The following is a 16,273-nucleotide window of genomic DNA, read 5'->3' as shown; positions in this document are numbered from 1 at the left end:
CTGCCTTGGATATAATAGTCATTATACATGGAAATGAATGTGGCCACATGCTCTTGTTCCTACATTAATTACTTACTGCCTTCCTGTTACACACTAAGTAACCCAGCCCTTCAATTTTCTTTTCCTGGGTTCAGTCAGGTACACTGGGCATCGTGGTGCTGTTAGTCCCCACAGCTGTTTCAAGACTCCTGTTGCCAAAGAAGTCTTAGGAAGCAGAGTGCAAAGTAGGAGTGCAGGATCAACTCTTAGGAAATCTCTTTTGTGGAGCTTGGGCAGCTGCTTGGCAGCCTCTCCTGTGGTGACCAAACTATTTCAGACAGGCCAGACTTGAGCCAGTGAAATAAAGCAACCTCATAATATCCTGCAAAGTCATACATGGACATAATCTTCGACCAAGTGATTTATTTCCAATGAGAGAGAGAGTTTGATCTATTAAGGTGTCTGTGGCAGTGTTGATCATAAAGGGATAGACTGTAAATAATGTACATGTCTTTCTATCGGGTAATATCTAAATCATCAAAAAGAAAGGTCTCTCCCAGGTGCTGGTGGCTCACACCTGTAACCCAGCTTTTCATGGGGCTGAAATCTGAGGATCACGATTCAAAGCCAGCCAGGGCATAAAAAGCCTGTGAAACTCATATCCAATTAATCAGCAAAAAGCAGTCAGTGGAGGTGTGGCTCAAGTGGTAGAATACCAGCCTTGAGCAAAAAAAGCCATAGAGAGTGTGAAGTCCTGAGTTCAAGGCCCAATACTGGCACAAGAAGCAAACACAAAAATAGACATAATTGACATACAACAAATACGAATAAATACAACCTTTAACAACTTAAAATATTTAATATATACACAACCTACGAAACCATCAACATAGCTGAGACAGGTAATATATACACCTATTGCTCCCAAAGTTTCTTCACACCTCTCGAAACTTCTTCCCACCCCTGAACTGCAAGGACCTGCTGATCTGTTTTTCTATCATTCATTTGCATTTTCTAGAATTTTATAGAAATGGAGTCAGAATATGTACTCTTTGGAGATGTGTGTCTGACTTTTTTCCCTCAGCCTAAGTAGTTACTTGTACCAGTGAACCCTTCTTTATTTTCTGAATGATCTACTGTTGTATGAACGGTTCCATTTTCTCATTGACGAATTTTTTTTTTCTTTTTTGCCAGGCCTGGGCTTGAACATGGGGCCCGAGCACTGTCCTTGAGCTTTCTGAAGACTAGAGCTCTACCACTTGAGTCACAGCACCACTTCTGGCTTTTTGTTTTGTTTTGTTTTTTAACAAATATACTTTTAATTCGTTTGATAAAAACTGTTTAGGAAGGGCCAGTAATCAACTCTTCTCTTAATGTGTCAGAGCCACATTATCCACAGTATTAGAAAAGAAAGTCATGGTCATAGTAGGTTAAATGTGTGACTGGTAACCAAGTCTAATCTCTTGTATTCTATATTTCTTCTTCAGTTCTTCTACTTTATCGATGTAAGCTTTCATGGCATTTTCCTTGGACATCCCTCAGCTGATTCCAGGAATCCCACTTGGCTTTGCCCTTGAGGCCCAACATTCTGGGCCGCTCTGTATTTACATCACCCACAGTGGCTTGTTTGAAGTGGCTATAGATAAACAACAGCATCTCACTGTTGGCTGGCTGGGTCTTGAGGTGTTTAATTTCATCAGCAGCCTGGTCAAACTCAGCCTGAGACATGCCGGCGAGGTGACAAGGATCCCCGAATGCCCGAGATCAGAGGAAGGAACCGGAGCAAGCCTGATTTCTGGCTTTTTTTTAAATGTATATGTGGGACCGAGGAATCAAACCTGGGTCTTTGTGCATGCTAGGCAAGCACTCCACCACTAGGCCACACTCCTAGCCTCATTGATGTATTTTTCATTGTTGTATGTGAAGCTGGTAGGAACATTCATATATAAGTTCATATGTGGACTTTTTTTTTCCTTTCTTGGTTGGTCGTGGGTTTTGAACTCTGGTCCTGGGCTCTGTCTCTGAGCTCTTTATGTTCAAGGCCAGTGCTCTTCCACTTTGAGCCACAGCACCACTTCCTGATTTTTGCAGATTAATTGGCTGTAAGAGTCTCACAGATTTTCCTGCTGGGGCTGGCATTGAACCACAAACCTCAGATCTCAGCCTCCTTAGTTGTGATTACAGGACCACCAGTTACCCATGCCCGGCCACATTTCCTTTTCTGTTTGATGAAATAGCACTGGGAGGGATGGATGGTCAAGTGGACGTTTGAAGTGTTTCAGAAAATGCTAAGCTATTTTATAATCAGATGTTACAGAGAGTTCCTCCTTTGTTATACATCTTTAAAGTTTAAGCCATTGAGTTCGATGTGCAGTGATAGTTCATTATGTATTTGTTTTGCTTTTCTGTTTTGTTGTACTGGGATTTGAAATCAGAGCCTCATGCTTACGGGAATTTTACCATTTGAGCCATTCTCCCAGCCTGACTTGTGTTTTTTTATTTATATTTCCCTAATGACTAATGATGTTCAGCATCTTCCCATGTATACGTCTGTTCACGTATTTTGCCCTTTATAATAGGTTGCTTGTTTTATATATAGAATACTGGGAAAGATATTTAAGGAAATGGAATGGATAGTTAGGTGCTCCAGGAAAAGAATGAGCAGATGGGAGGCTACAAACAGGGAGGAGTCTGGGTTTTATACTCTGAATAGTCTGTACTTTTCTGATTGTTTAAATGATATATTTTCATTTTTTAAATTATTATTAGGTTTTTGTTTTTTATTTTTGCCAGTCCCAGGGCTTGAACTCAGGGTCAGGATGCTATCCCTGAGCTCCTTTTTGTTCAAGGATAACGCCAGGCCATGCTAACTACATCTCCACTTCTAGCTTTTTGGAAATTAATTAGAGGTAAGCATCTCATGGAAATAGGCTGGGAGTGAGGTCTAGGGGTAGAGTGCTCACCTAGCATGCACAAAGCCCTGGGTTTGAACCACATACACAGAAAAGGCCGGAAGTGGCACTAGGCTTAAGTGACAGAGTGATAGCCTTGAACAAAAAGTGTCCAAGGACAATGTCTAGGCCCTGAGTCCAAGCCCCAGAACTGGCAAAAAAAAAAAAGAAAAGAAAAAAGCCTCATTTAGCCAGGTTCATTGGCTCATGCCTGTAATCCTGGCTATTCAGGAAGCTGAGATCTGAGATTGTGGTTCAAAGCCGGCCCAGGCACTAAAAAGTCCATGAGACTCTTATCTCCAATTAACTACCAGAAAACTGGAAGTGGTGCTGTGGCTCAAAGGATAGGGCATAGCCTTGAGCTGAAGAGCTCAGGGACAATGCCCAGACCCAGAGTTCAAGTCCCACAACTGACAAAAGAAAGTCTTATGGAACTGCAATCCAATCATCAGATCTCAGCCTGTTGGCATGCTGGGATTACAGGCATGAGCCATCAGCACCCAGCTTAAATTTTATACATATATATGCATATATGTATATGTATGTATATATATAATATATATATATATGTTTTTTTTTTCATTCTCACCCAGAACTGAGGATTGGACTCAGGGCCTTGCAGTTGCCAGACAAGTGCTCTTCTACTGAACTAAATCCCTAACCCCATAAATGATATTTTGTTTGTTAAAGGAGAAATAACCTGCTTTGAAAACATCAGTATCTTGAAAGCATGTTTTTTAATGGATGGATGGAGACTACTGTTTAGCCAAAAGCACTTGAGAAACTCCACACTAGTAGGAAATTGGAGCTCTGAGCCATTAATGGAGCTAGGAGCATTTTGCATTGAGTTGTCTTCAATCATTTATGGCCGTGCACTGTTGGCAGTGATGATGGCTGGGCCATGGCTCCTGTAAGACAAGTGGGGCTCAGGATTTATATTTAAGGTGACTTTACAGAGAAAACCCAAGAGTGGCTCTCCCAGCCACTTATTGTTTGACAAAATGGTCAATCTTCCTTCCTTCCTCCTGCTTTCTGGGATGTGATATGGGTTTGAGATGTGACAGGCCCTGAGCAAACACCTCATCTGAGTCCATGTCCTTTTAAGAAAGCAATGGAGGGGCCAAGTGTTTGGCCTAGTGGTAGAGTGCTTATCTAACAAGCACGAAGTCCTGGATTCAATTCCTCGGTACCACAACATAGAAAAGGCTGGGAGTGGTATTGTGGCTCAAGAGATAGAGCTCTAGCCTTGAGAAAGCCCAGGCCCTGAGCTTAAGCCCCAAGACTGGCAAAAAAGAGAGAGAGAGAGAGAGAGAGAGAGAGAGAGAGAGAGAGAGAGAGAGAGAGAGAGAGAGAGAGAGAGAGGAAAGAAAGAAAAGAAAGAAAGCAGTAGTTAAGAAGAAATGCTTCTTTATGATTCCCTTCTGCTCCTGCTCTTTCACAAAAATATAACATAAATGAAAGTTTATCTCCTAGGTTGAGTTTGGGGTTTTGTCTTTTGTTGTTGTTGTTTTGTGCCAGTCCTAGACTTGAATTCAAGGCCTGAGCACTATCCTTGGGCTTTTTCCTCAAAGCTAGCACTCTGCCACTTGAGCCACAACACCACTTCTGGCACTTTCTTTCTTTCTTTTTTTGCCAGTTCTAGGCCTTGAACTCAGGGCCTGGGCACTGTCCTTAGACTTTCTCAAGGTTAACGCTCTATCACTTGAGCCACAGCATCATTTCTGACATTTTTTTCTATGTATGTGGTACCAAGAAATCAAACCCCAGTCTTCATGCATGCTAGGCAAGCACTCTACCACTAGGCCAAACTCCCGGCCCTCCTAGGTTGAGGTTAAATATAGGGGATATAGGAAGTTGTCTTAAAGAAGTCCTTTATTGACTGGGAGTATGGCTTAGTGATAGAGTGCTTGCCTACCATCAGGGTTTGATTCCTGAATACCACATACACAGAAAAAGCTGAACATGGTGCTGTGGCTCAAGTGATAGAGTGCTAGCCTTGAGCAACAGAAGCTCAGAGGCAGTGCCCAGGCACTGAGTTCAAGCCCTATGACTGGCAAAAACAAAAACACAAAATACGTCCTTTTTATTCCATAGAAGTATTATGTCACAAATGAATGTCATTGATTAGAGCATGAAATTAATTTCAGCCTGAGATCCCCATAATCCTCTGCTGAAAATGCTTAGCTTTATGAATCAACTTACTTGCTCAGCATCCAAACATCTTTTTGGTGGGGGTCCTGGAGTTTAAGCTCAGGTCCTGGGCACTGTCCCAGAGCTTTTGTGCTTAAGGCTACCAATTGAGCCACAGCCCCATTTCCAGCTTACTGGTAGTACATTAAATATAAGAGTCTCATGGACTTTCATGCCTGGGTTATCTTTGAACAGTGATCCTCAGATCTCAGCCTTCCAAGCAGCTAGTATTACAGGTGTGAGCCACCGGTAGGGTACTCATACCACTGGGCCAGGGTATTCTTTTAATGAAATTTTCCTTCAAAGTTTTACATATTTACCCTTTAGATTCTCTTCTGTATTCAGTTGATGGTTTTTGTTTGGATATGTATATTATAAATATACCTTCTCTTTTTGTAGCTTGTTTTTTACTTTCTCAAGAAGAGATATTCTTGCCTAGGTCTGGTGGTAGGTGACTGAATCCCGGTTATGGAGGAGGACAAAGCAGGATGATAGCCGTCTGAAGCTGCCTCAAGCAAAAGCTTGAAAGGAAAAGGAAAAGCAAAGGAAGATTTGGATGCATGGCTGAAGTGGTAGAGTGACAACAAAGAGACTCTGAGTTCAAACTAAAGTACTATTTAACAACATCAAAATCTTAACTGTTTAACAGAAACATGTTGGGGTCTAATGAAGGGGATACAAGAATGGAGAGAGGAAGAGTGAGCAAATGCATTCGTATTCAAAGTACATTATATAAAAATTGGACTATGGCCAGGTACCCGAGATTCCTACCTGTAATCCTAGCTACCAAAAGGCTGAGATCCAAGAAGGGATTTGAAGCCAGCCCAGTCAGAAAAGTTCCTAAGACTTTTACTTTCAAAAAGCTGGAACTGGTGTTGTAGCTCAAATGGTAGCATGCTAGCCTTGAGAAAAAAAGCTCAAGGATAGTGGCCAGGCCCTGAGTTCAAGCCCCAGGACTGGCCACACACACACACACACACACACACACGTCAACTTTTCTTATCCAGTGCCCTGCTGGGTGTTTTGGAATTGTAGCTAAGTCTTTTCCCCATTTGTAAAATGGAAACCAATCCAGTTGAAAATGGGCTGTCCTGAGACTTAGATGAGAGGTGTAAGAAGATGGGGTGCACACTAACAGTTCTGCTAATGACTGCTGAATGTGAATCTGCCAACAGAAGCTGGACTTCTGAGTGGAATGGGCAGCCTCTGGTTTTCTTCTAGCTAACTGGCCTTGAGGAGACTGTCATTGTAGATGCTTCTAACGTGGCTCTGTGTGTTTTCCTCCACTCACCATTACCTACAGTGAGATACATTTTCCATCTCTGCTACTTCAGTCAGCTGCCCAACCACGTCCCCATTCTGGAGGTTGTCTTCCTGTCTCTATTGTTGAAACCCCTCTTCCAGCAGGGAGTTCATTTTCCTTCCCTTCAGGATCAGATGTCCTCCAGAGACTCAGCTTCTAGTGCTCAGCTTCCCAGCAATCTGCCTTTGAGAAAGGCTGCTGAGCAAGGAGGTACCCAGGGGCTCTGGGGCACAGCCTGCTGCGTCATGGGATCCTCGGGGATACTCCTTGCACAGCGAGACTGTGTCCTTGATATAAGTGTACAGTCTACAGGCCCTCTGTCAGTCCAGGACGGAGCAGGCAAAAGCTTGTAGGAGCAGACTCCCCAGACATGACAGGAATCTAGAAATGAGAACTAAGTCTTCTTGTGAAAACTGGGGACATTGCTCAGTGACATGGCAGGTGTTCGTGGGTACCACAAAAGGTAACAAGAAATCACTGAAATCTTGATTGTTTGGGCTGTGGCATTGCGGCCAGGTACAGGTTCTGGCAGGGTCAGTGCTGATAAGCAGCTGTAGATTACTAGGGAAGAAAAGCTTAGGGTTGGTAGAAGTTAAGAGGCTGAAACACCTGCGGATTTGCTACTAGATGCTGTTAGAGGCTCTTGGTGTTGGGAGACTGAAGATTGTACTCATCTCTAACACTGCTCCATGTGAATATAGTTTTAAAGGAACATTGACCAAAAGATCCAGCTGGCTAGGCGTGTTGGCTCAGGCCTGTCATCCTAGCTACTCAGGAGGCTGAGATCTGAGGATCAGGGCTCAAAGCCAGCCCAGGCACAAAAGGACCTGAGACTCTTATCTCTAGTTAACCTCTAAAAAACAGGAAATGGGGCTTGGCTCAAGGGTAGGGTGGTAGCCTTAAGCTGTTGAGCTCAGGGACAACGCCCAGGCTGAGTTCAAGCCCTATGACCCCCCCCACAAAAAAAGATCCAGCTGTTGTTAATGGCTCCCACCTGTAATCCTAGCTACTCAGGAGGTTAAGATCTGAGGACTGAGGTTCAAAGCCAGCCCAGGCAGAAAAAGTCTATAAGACTCTTATCCCTAATTATCAAAAAGCCAAAAGTAGAGCTGTGGCTCAAGTGGTAAAGTACTAGCCTTGTGCAAAAAAAAAGTTAAGCAACAGTGTCTAGGCCCTGAGTTCAAGCCCTAGTGCCAAAAAGAAAGGTAAAATAATACTTAAGTTGGAATGAAGTGATGAATATATATAGTTGGTGAACCATTACCATCAACCTCAACCACAGTTTTGCAATTTTCTAAAGTAACTTTTAAAATCGCAAAGCGTTTCAGTTCCAATGGATAAAGTCAAGTCCATATTAGACCAATCAGATGTGGAGAGTTTCTGTCTTCTCATGTTGCCCAGAAAGGGTCACCCCATCATAACCTCCCCTGAGACCTTTGTCTTGGTTAACTAATCTGCTAGTCAGACCTCTCTGTTGAATTCAATCTTGTGAAATCCATTCTGTCATTGGCACAGACTAAGCTTTAGACAGAAATGTTTCCAAGTACAAAGGACATCTAGGCCCCTGAGATGGGATTCAGGGCGTCTGTTTAATTGAAAAGCTGTAAAACATAAGCTGTCTTTCTGATTTGATAAGTACTTCTAAAAGATGAGGTTTTTGCTAGATGCCAATGACTCGGGCTTGTAATCCTAGCTACTCAAGAGGCTGAGCTCTAAGGATGAGTAGGAAAGTCTGTGAGATTCGTATCTCTAATGAAACACCAAAACAAAACAACAAAACCCAAAAAGCACAGAAGTGGATCTGTGGCTCAAATGGTGGAGTACCAGTTTGAGCAGAAAAGGCTCAGGGACAGCACCTAGGCCCTGAATTCAAGAGAGGTTGTGTCCACCCAGGTCCTCTCCAGTCCCCTCTGTCCTGTTGTCATTGCATCGCTCTTATCATTAAAGCCTGTGTTCTCATCGCCAGGGATGCATGTTTACCTCCTGCCTGTTTAACCAGCCCACAAGCAGCTCCCATAGGCCATGATCAAAACATGAGTTCACTGGGCCTTGGTTCCCCAGGGACGGTGGCTTGGCCCTGCCTGGAAATTCCCTTCTTCAGAGAGTTTCCTGATACCCTAGAATGTCTCCCCCAGTCAGAAAAGGCCAGGCCTGGGGCCTCCCAAAGCCCCTCCCCCAATATGAGTTTGAGGTGATCAAAGGGATCTAATTTAGAGGAAAAGCAAATCACAGAAGCCCAGGCCAGATTCATTCTCAGTCCACAGGCTTTCCCCATCCAGCTCCCTCAGGGCAGCTCTGCAAGTGGGAAAGGCCGCTGACTTCCCGCCTGCCTGTGTCCAGGGTCACAAGAGGGCAGGATTACAGCACAGACAGACTGCAGGATGGCCAACCGGAGGCTGGAGACAGAAACACCCGATTACAGGGTGAAGACCTAGAACCACAATGCAATCCAAAGCAAAGGTGGGAAAGCTCAACCCCTGGTGGCTCCCTGGAGGTGAGGCAGAGGTTGGAACTTTTCTGAATTCCCACTTATCAAGCCAAGCAGGAAGAGCAGTTCCGGGTGGCTGGTTGGGGTTGGGGGGGGAGGGCAGGCCCTGGCTACAGCACCTGCACTGTGCCCATCCTGGACTGAAGCCAGGAAGGCTGGCACAGCAGAAGGAGGGAGCTTAAAGGAAACGGAAGGGACCTGTATCTTAAAAGCTCGGCCACATCCACTACCATGCAACAAGCACTTAGCTGAGCCCTTTTATTATAAAGTGACTGTTGCTGTATGTGCAAAACAAATCTCTTTTTAAAAGCCTGGAGGATAAATGCTCAGATATTCACATTGATTATTTCAGCTAATGGATTATGGGGAATAACTTTTTTCCTCCCTTCCACATTCCTATTTTTTAAATTAAATTATGAATTATAAAAATAATACAGGAATAAAGACTTGATGGAAGTTTCTGATGATAGGAGGATGTGGCATAAAAGCCAAACACGCTGTGACTCCTATTAGCAGTTTAGAGTATATAACATGCCTTGTTTTGAGGTTTTTGTTTTGGTTCTAGATTGGAACTCAGGGCCTCATTGAAGCTAGGCAAGCGCTCTGCCACTCACTCCATTCCGTTTGCCCCTGTGAGCGCCTCCCCTGCGTTTTGGAAGGCTGAAGATGAATTCCTATGATCCTGGGCACACTGGAAGTTCATGTAGGGAGGATTCAATTGCTGAGCATCTGGAAGCCAGGGTGAGGGTTACACCATCACACAGGGATCTCTGAGACACTGGGCCTTGCGCCATGATCCCCCTGCTGCCTGGCCCAAGAAGAATCTCCTCTCACTTAGAAACTTCTCTCTCTGGTAGTCAAATATGCAAAAGGGGATGGATCCTTGTTATAATTTCTTTAAATAACCTAGAGGTCAAATCAAACTGAGAAACTTCTAGAAGAACATTCTCTAGTTGGGGGAGGGGGGAAGACAGACTGTCAGAAGACGTCAAAGGCATGGGCAAACTCTAAGGCAAGAATGAGTGACACCAACCCTCCAACCATTTAGCTTCCCAGCCTGACCTTAGACCCAGTAACCCTACTCAGGGGAAAAGGGAGGCATCTGATTGAGAACCCTGGTAGCTTGGTACTCTCCAGAGCCATGGTGAAAGCAAAAGCTAATCATTCCTAGGGGATCCCAACATTCAGATCTGGTCAGCTTCAGCTCTTTGTGCTCCTAGCCCTCCACCCCAGGCTTCCTTGTCTCATTCCATTGCATGAGCATCTTTCCACTGCCCGGCTCCTGCAGTTGCCATGGTGGCCTCATCAGCTGCCCCTGGGGGAATAGGCAGACTTCTGGGTTCTTGCTAGTCCAGGACAGCATGGAACCCAGGTATTAACCAAGAAGAACCTTCTTTTGTCACTGTCTTATAATTACAGACAGAGAGAGCAAAACTAGATTTGAGAATAGCCAGCAATGGAAGCAAAGACAAGTGAAATAGTTCTGGCCCGGCTGCTTTATACAGCCATTGGAACTGATGTTTGCACAGGGTTTCAAATAACAGGGAAATGCCTGGCTCAGCAAATCTGAAGTAGATTTAGAAGAAAATGTTCCTCAAAGAAAGAACTTGGGCTGGGCACCACACACTTAGAATCTTAGCTATTCGAGATCAAATTTCTAAAACCTCAAGACTATCTGCAAAACAAACTAAAAGGGTTGGAAAGCACTCAAGTGCAAGGCCTTGAGTTCAATCCCCAGTTGGTGGGAGTGGGGCTGACATCCTGTTAAATTAGGAGATACTGAGTCTCTATCTGCTTTGGAGATTCAGGATACACACTTCAACCTGATAAAGGCACAGTGGAGTCTTCCTGTCAAACCATTGTATCTAGCTTGATTTCACTCCTCATTTTTCTGGCCTGTTGGATTACAGGGTGGTGGTGAGTCACTATGCCTCGTCCCTATCGGGGTGATCACCATGGACCCAATAGATGGCTGGCTCCCCATTCCTCCCCATACTCTCCTGGTCCTTCTCTCTCTATCCCAAAGTATCCCCATGGCCTGGCAAGTGGAGATTTTCCAGAAGAGCCTGTAGGGCTGGTTTGAGTTCTGCCACCTGGCAGAATTGAGACAAAGATGATGTGAAGTTTTGTTCTAAAGAAAATGAATACTTCTTGCACACCAGGGTTTGGTTGTGGAAGACATACATTACCCTTATAAGTTACGGGGAACTCTAGAACAGGACTGAGCCCAAGCCAGGTGCAGTGATTCAAGCTGTTGTCTTAGCTACTTAGAAGGCAGAGATCTGGAGATTCATGCATCTAGGGCAGCTTGGGCGTACAAATTCATGAGACTCCACCATTTCAGCCAGGACTAGCACCATGGCTAGCCACAGTATGCACCAGACATTCCAGTTACATGGATGGACACAGTGGTTCTGCTTGTCATTCCAGTGACACAGGGAAACACAAGTAGAAGGATCATAACCTGACCTGGCTTCAGCACAAAGTAAGACCTTGCCAAGAAAAAAAAGGGGGGGGACTGGAAGAATGGCTCCAGTGCTTGAGTACCTGAGTTCAATCTCCAGTACTCGGGGCAGAGGGGTGGGGGCGGGGAGGAGCACTGGTGGCTCACACCTGTAACCCTAGCTACTCAGGAGGCTGAGATCTGAGGATTATAGCTTGAAGCCAGCCTTGGCAAGAAAGTATATGAGACTATTATCTCCAGTTAACCAGACAAAAACCAGAAATGGAGCTGTGACTTAGCCATACAGCATCATCCTTGAGTTAAAAAAAAAAAAAAAAAAGTTAAAGGCCGGTGGCCAGGCCCTGAGTTCAAGCCTCAATACTGGCATAAAAAGAAGAAAAAAAGGAGGGAAGGAAGGAAGGAAGAAAACTGAGTTCTAGTGTCCTCAATGCATTGGGATCAACAGCTGAGTTTTGTAGACGGACACAGACAGACAGACAGACAGACAGATTCCAGCACCTGCCTTCTCCCTTCAAATGCCCTGTGTTCTGCAGACTGCAGTTAGGAAAGTCTGATCTGAGAGGGGAAAACTGCTGTAGGATGCTGGGTAATTCTTTATGTCCTTCCAGTCTCTACCCATTGCCTCCATACTGCCTAACCCAGAGAGGCTCTGAGTTCTGACCAGCGCACCAAACTCTGACTGTCCAACAACTTCAGATTCCCAAGACCTTGGCCACAGTGAGAGAAGTCATCACTGATTCTAAAGAGCATGACAAGTTCAGTTCTCGCCTGCTGAGCACTGGAGGCGGGGGTGATAGGATCTTCCCCATTTGCCATTCAGGATGTACTGAGGAGGTGACATCATCATCCTGGGTCAGGTTTTTGGCAATGCCAAACCCGAAAGAGCATTCCAGAGCCTGGTGGACAAACGGAGAAGCCTGAGATTCTCTTAGAAGCCCATTAAGCAAAGAGGCGTAAATACTGAGAAGGAGGCTGGGAGGAGTCGGGATGCCTCTGGTTTGCAAATCTTGGTGCTTCCTTGTCCTCATGAATTATGCACACGCACAGCCAGGCAGCGAATCAATAATGCAGGAGGCAGGAGCCTAGGCATGGCCTGGCTTCCAGCTGACCTACTCAGCTGCCAGCTCCAGGGAGAGACGGTGGCCCTCACCCCAGTAAGGCAGATGCATGGAGGAGGGGCTATTGAGGTTGTGCCTGCAGCCTCTGAGACCCTGCTGCCCTGAGAGCCTCTGGCAGTTTGTAAGCTCCATACTTCCTTTTGAACTCTGGGCACTCCGGGCACTGTCATAGCCCTTTTCTTTTTCTTTTTTTTTTCCCCTCAAGGCTAGCACTCTACCACTTGAGCCACAAATCCATTCCTGGCATTTTACGTCATTGGAGATAAGTCTCCTACACTCTCCTGCCTCTGCTGGCTTCATTCTTGGATCCTCATATCTCAGCCTCCTGAGTAGCTAGGATTACAGGCATGCGTTACCAGTGCCAGGCTTTAAGGATTCCTTTTGAGATCTGCATGAAGGAACCATAGGGAACTCGGTGGGTCACAGGAATAGGAATTCCAGGACCGTGTGGTGCCTTCCTTGGCTCTCCTGAAGGCCTGGAGGCTAAGAGTGAGAACGCAGGACAAGCCCAGGTGTTCACTGCGCTTGTGGGTGGGAGTTTCCATCCGAGCAGCTCTCAGACACTGGCCTGGCTTTCCTCTGTCTCTAAGCAGCTTCTAGAAGGCCACCATTCCTCAGGACTGTGTTGAGGCGCCCTCCCCTCCTGCCCCCAGCCTCTTACCCCTACACCCTGGGTCACTTCCTCTCTGGAAATGCCTTTAAGAAGCAGGGTTTGGGCCTCTTCTGCGTGGAGACACCCCAGACGGATCAGAGAGCCTATTTAGTCCTCTTTGCTTCTCAAACAAGCAAGATGGCTGAGAAACAAGATTTCCTAGACATTCTCAGAGCATCACAGTAAACCCTGGAGGATGGAAGAAAGCAAGGAGAAAGAAGGGGAGAAGAACATCCTGGGGGGCGGGCAGTGGGAGGTAAGGCCTGAAAGTCCCTCTCCATGGCTCTGCAGTGGGAGTGGCCCTCTCCTGAGGAAAAAGACTGACAGCTCCCACATTGCTCCAGCCACCAGCAGCCCTGTGCCACAGGGGAAATTGACATCCTTTTACAGATGGGGAGCTGGAGGCCTTCAACCAGGTGAAACAGCCCTTTGTCACTTGTGGGGAGTTCTAGCCCTGCCTTACAGATTCCAAAATGCAAGTCCTCCCTCTAGCCTCCATTTTGGCTTCTGAAATGGGGTTATGTGCCTGGCCAAATGCTACCAGAGAAACTCTCAGGTCACTGAACCAGGCCACGAAGCTGGTCACTGATGGGGTATTATGTGGTAAGGTGTTCTGGTAACAGCAGCCAGGGGACATTTTATCTTAATGAGGATCCCTGAAGTTTCTTCAAATGCCTTTGAAAAGACCCTGCAACACAGCCCAGACGCCAAAGGCGGAAGAGTAATGTGACGATCACAACGCTGGAAAAGTTGCATGCACGACCAATGCCTATGGGAGACAGATCTCTGGACTTTCTTTTCTTTCCTTTTCTTTTTTCTTTGGTCTAATATCTGGACTTAAACTCAATACCTGAGGCTTTTGCTCATTGGTTAGTGCTCTACCAGTGGAGACACACCTCCAATCCTGATCTCTGGGCTTTCTAAGGCATGAGGCTTTCAGAGGCTCTACCTCTGGAAAGATTTGCTTGGACTATGGTTGGGCACTGGGCTCGTTGCTTGGAAGGAATTCATCCAGGTCTGACTGGGTGAATTTTCACTCCCAGTGTTAGTGGCCAAAAGCTTCTTATTGGCTACCCTCAACCTCCAGGGACACAGGTCCCACTCGCTGCTGCCCTCTCCCACCCAGAGCCCACATTCTCCTCACGCCAAAGCCTTCCCCTCCTCTGTAGAGCTTTCCTTTAGTTTGAAGATTATATGACCCAGGAAATCATTTTTTGTCTTTGAGTCCCCAGAGCCCTGTACATAGTAGGAGTTTAAATAAAGTGTGTGAAAGGAAAAGAGGGGCCCCACTTTACACTCCTTCCCCTCCTTCCTGCTCATAGATGCCTTGCCACACCTCAGTGAGTCTGCACTCCCACCAGATGGGAGTCTTCCCCATCTCAGCAAGCCTCTGCTGGCTGGGCCTGCATAAGGTGCACTGGTTACATGGAACAGAAGTGAACCTGAGCGGAGGTGATGTGTTCATGGTCACTTCCCGATTCCTCTAGATGGCTACCAAAGCCTTTGTTAGGAGACTTAGCCAAGTTTCTTTTCCTTCAGGAGGCAAAGCCAAACCCACAGAGGTCCAAACCAGGTACCACAAAGTGGGGTGCACGTAGAGACACTAAGGTAGTTGTTAACTCTTGCACATATGTTGGAGGGTGTACCACAGTGCCTGTTTGTGCAGGTGAGTGGGACAGGGCCCTGCCTTCCATGCACAGGTATGGGGCAAAGCAGACATGGGAAGAGAAGAGAAATCCAGGACTCTGGGCTGCACAGACTCTTAGCCAGTGAATTCTCTGGTCTCAGCACTATGTTTTGCCCCAGTGGAGGGAGAAGGGTGGATGGGCATACCACAGGCACAATGGTGTGCTGCAGACTTTGGGTCGACTACTTCATTGGACACTAACCTTTCCAGATTGATGAGGCACAGAGAGGCTGAGATTGGAACCCAAGTGGACCAGCACTAACCCCATGGCCTTATTCATTCTGCTCCAACTCTCAGGTCCTGAGCTCTTCCCTCCGATCCTCCCTCTCTCCACCCTTCTCTGCCTGCTCTGCCCACTCCCTTTATCTTCTCCGTGCCCAGAGTGAGCAAGAGCTCTTCCCTGCTGTCTCCTTTCCCGCCCCAGCTCTTCCCTCTAGGCAGAAAGAAGGACAGGGGAAGAAGAGACAGGGCCAGCATTACCCACCCCTGTTACACATGGGAGAAACTGAGGCCCCACAAGAGAGTGACTTGCCAACAGAAATGCCTAGTGTGGATCATGGAGCCCTGGGGTGCAGGGGCCCCCCAGGACCCACCCACCCTTGACCCTGTGCCAACAGGCTGAGGGGACAGCTCCCACACGGTCACCCCGTTTGTAGGCCCTTGAACCTTAGCAGTGCACACAGACAGGCCAGAGACCACGTGTGTTTTACTTTATTTCTCTCCATGCCAAGTAATACAGTCACTGATTATGGCAGTGGGGGGAAGGGGAGAGGAAGTGGAGGCAGGAAGAGGGAGGAAGCAGTCTTTCCTCCCTATAGGACCCCCGGGGAGGCTGGGCTGCACCCTCAGCCATGGCACCACCCAAGGATCGCTGTCCCTATCCGCTTTAGCATAGTTTGGGGATGCCTGTGACCTAGGGCTGCTGAAAGTGTCCCTCCGTCCCCCTCCCTGCGGACTGCCTCTGGGAGTCCCAGTGGCATTATAAGTTGCTCTGCTCTTAGCAAAAGAGTGCTCCAGCAGAGCCTTTTCCAGGGCTGTTTGCCAGTGGCTTCACCTAAACGGGGTTCTAGACTGCTCTGTGCTTAAAGTGCAAAATGGTGTGTGTGTGTGTGAAAAAGAAGAGAGAGAGAGAGAGAGAGAGAGAGAGAGAGAGAGAGAGAGAGAGAGAGAGAGAAATACAGAGCCTTGTGCACACACAAGGCTGGAGGGGGAGAAGGCCCGGACACATGCAGCCTTCCCAGGACACAGAGGCTTCCCTCTCTGCCTCATTTTCTCTATATGGGGAACCCTAAGCCCTCCCCTCCCAGATCCTGGAACTGGGGTCCCCAGGACACCACCCACTCATAACCAAGACCCTGAAGTTGGCTGATCTCCTGGACCTCATGGCTCCCTGACCTAGCCTGACCGCCCAAGCCACATGAATACAGTGCTTCAACCCTCC

The 16,273-nt window shown here is 46.7% G+C and overlaps 1 pseudogene; it reads right to left on the bottom strand.

The window, feature by feature from the left end:
* Positions 1-1,409: 1,409 nt before the first annotated feature.
* LOC150051520 (acyl-CoA-binding protein pseudogene) lies at positions 1,410-1,756 on the bottom strand (annotated as a pseudogene).
* Positions 1,757-16,273: the final 14,517 nt, after the last annotated feature.

This window comes from Megascapheus bottae, chromosome 17 (genome assembly GCF_031878675.1).
Source record: "Megascapheus bottae isolate mThoBot1 chromosome 17, mThoBot2.hap1, whole genome shotgun sequence".
Taxonomy (NCBI): domain Eukaryota; kingdom Metazoa; phylum Chordata; class Mammalia; order Rodentia; family Geomyidae; genus Megascapheus; species Megascapheus bottae.
The sequence above is the reverse complement of the archived record's forward strand: the minus strand, read 5'-3'. Positions and strand labels throughout refer to the sequence as shown.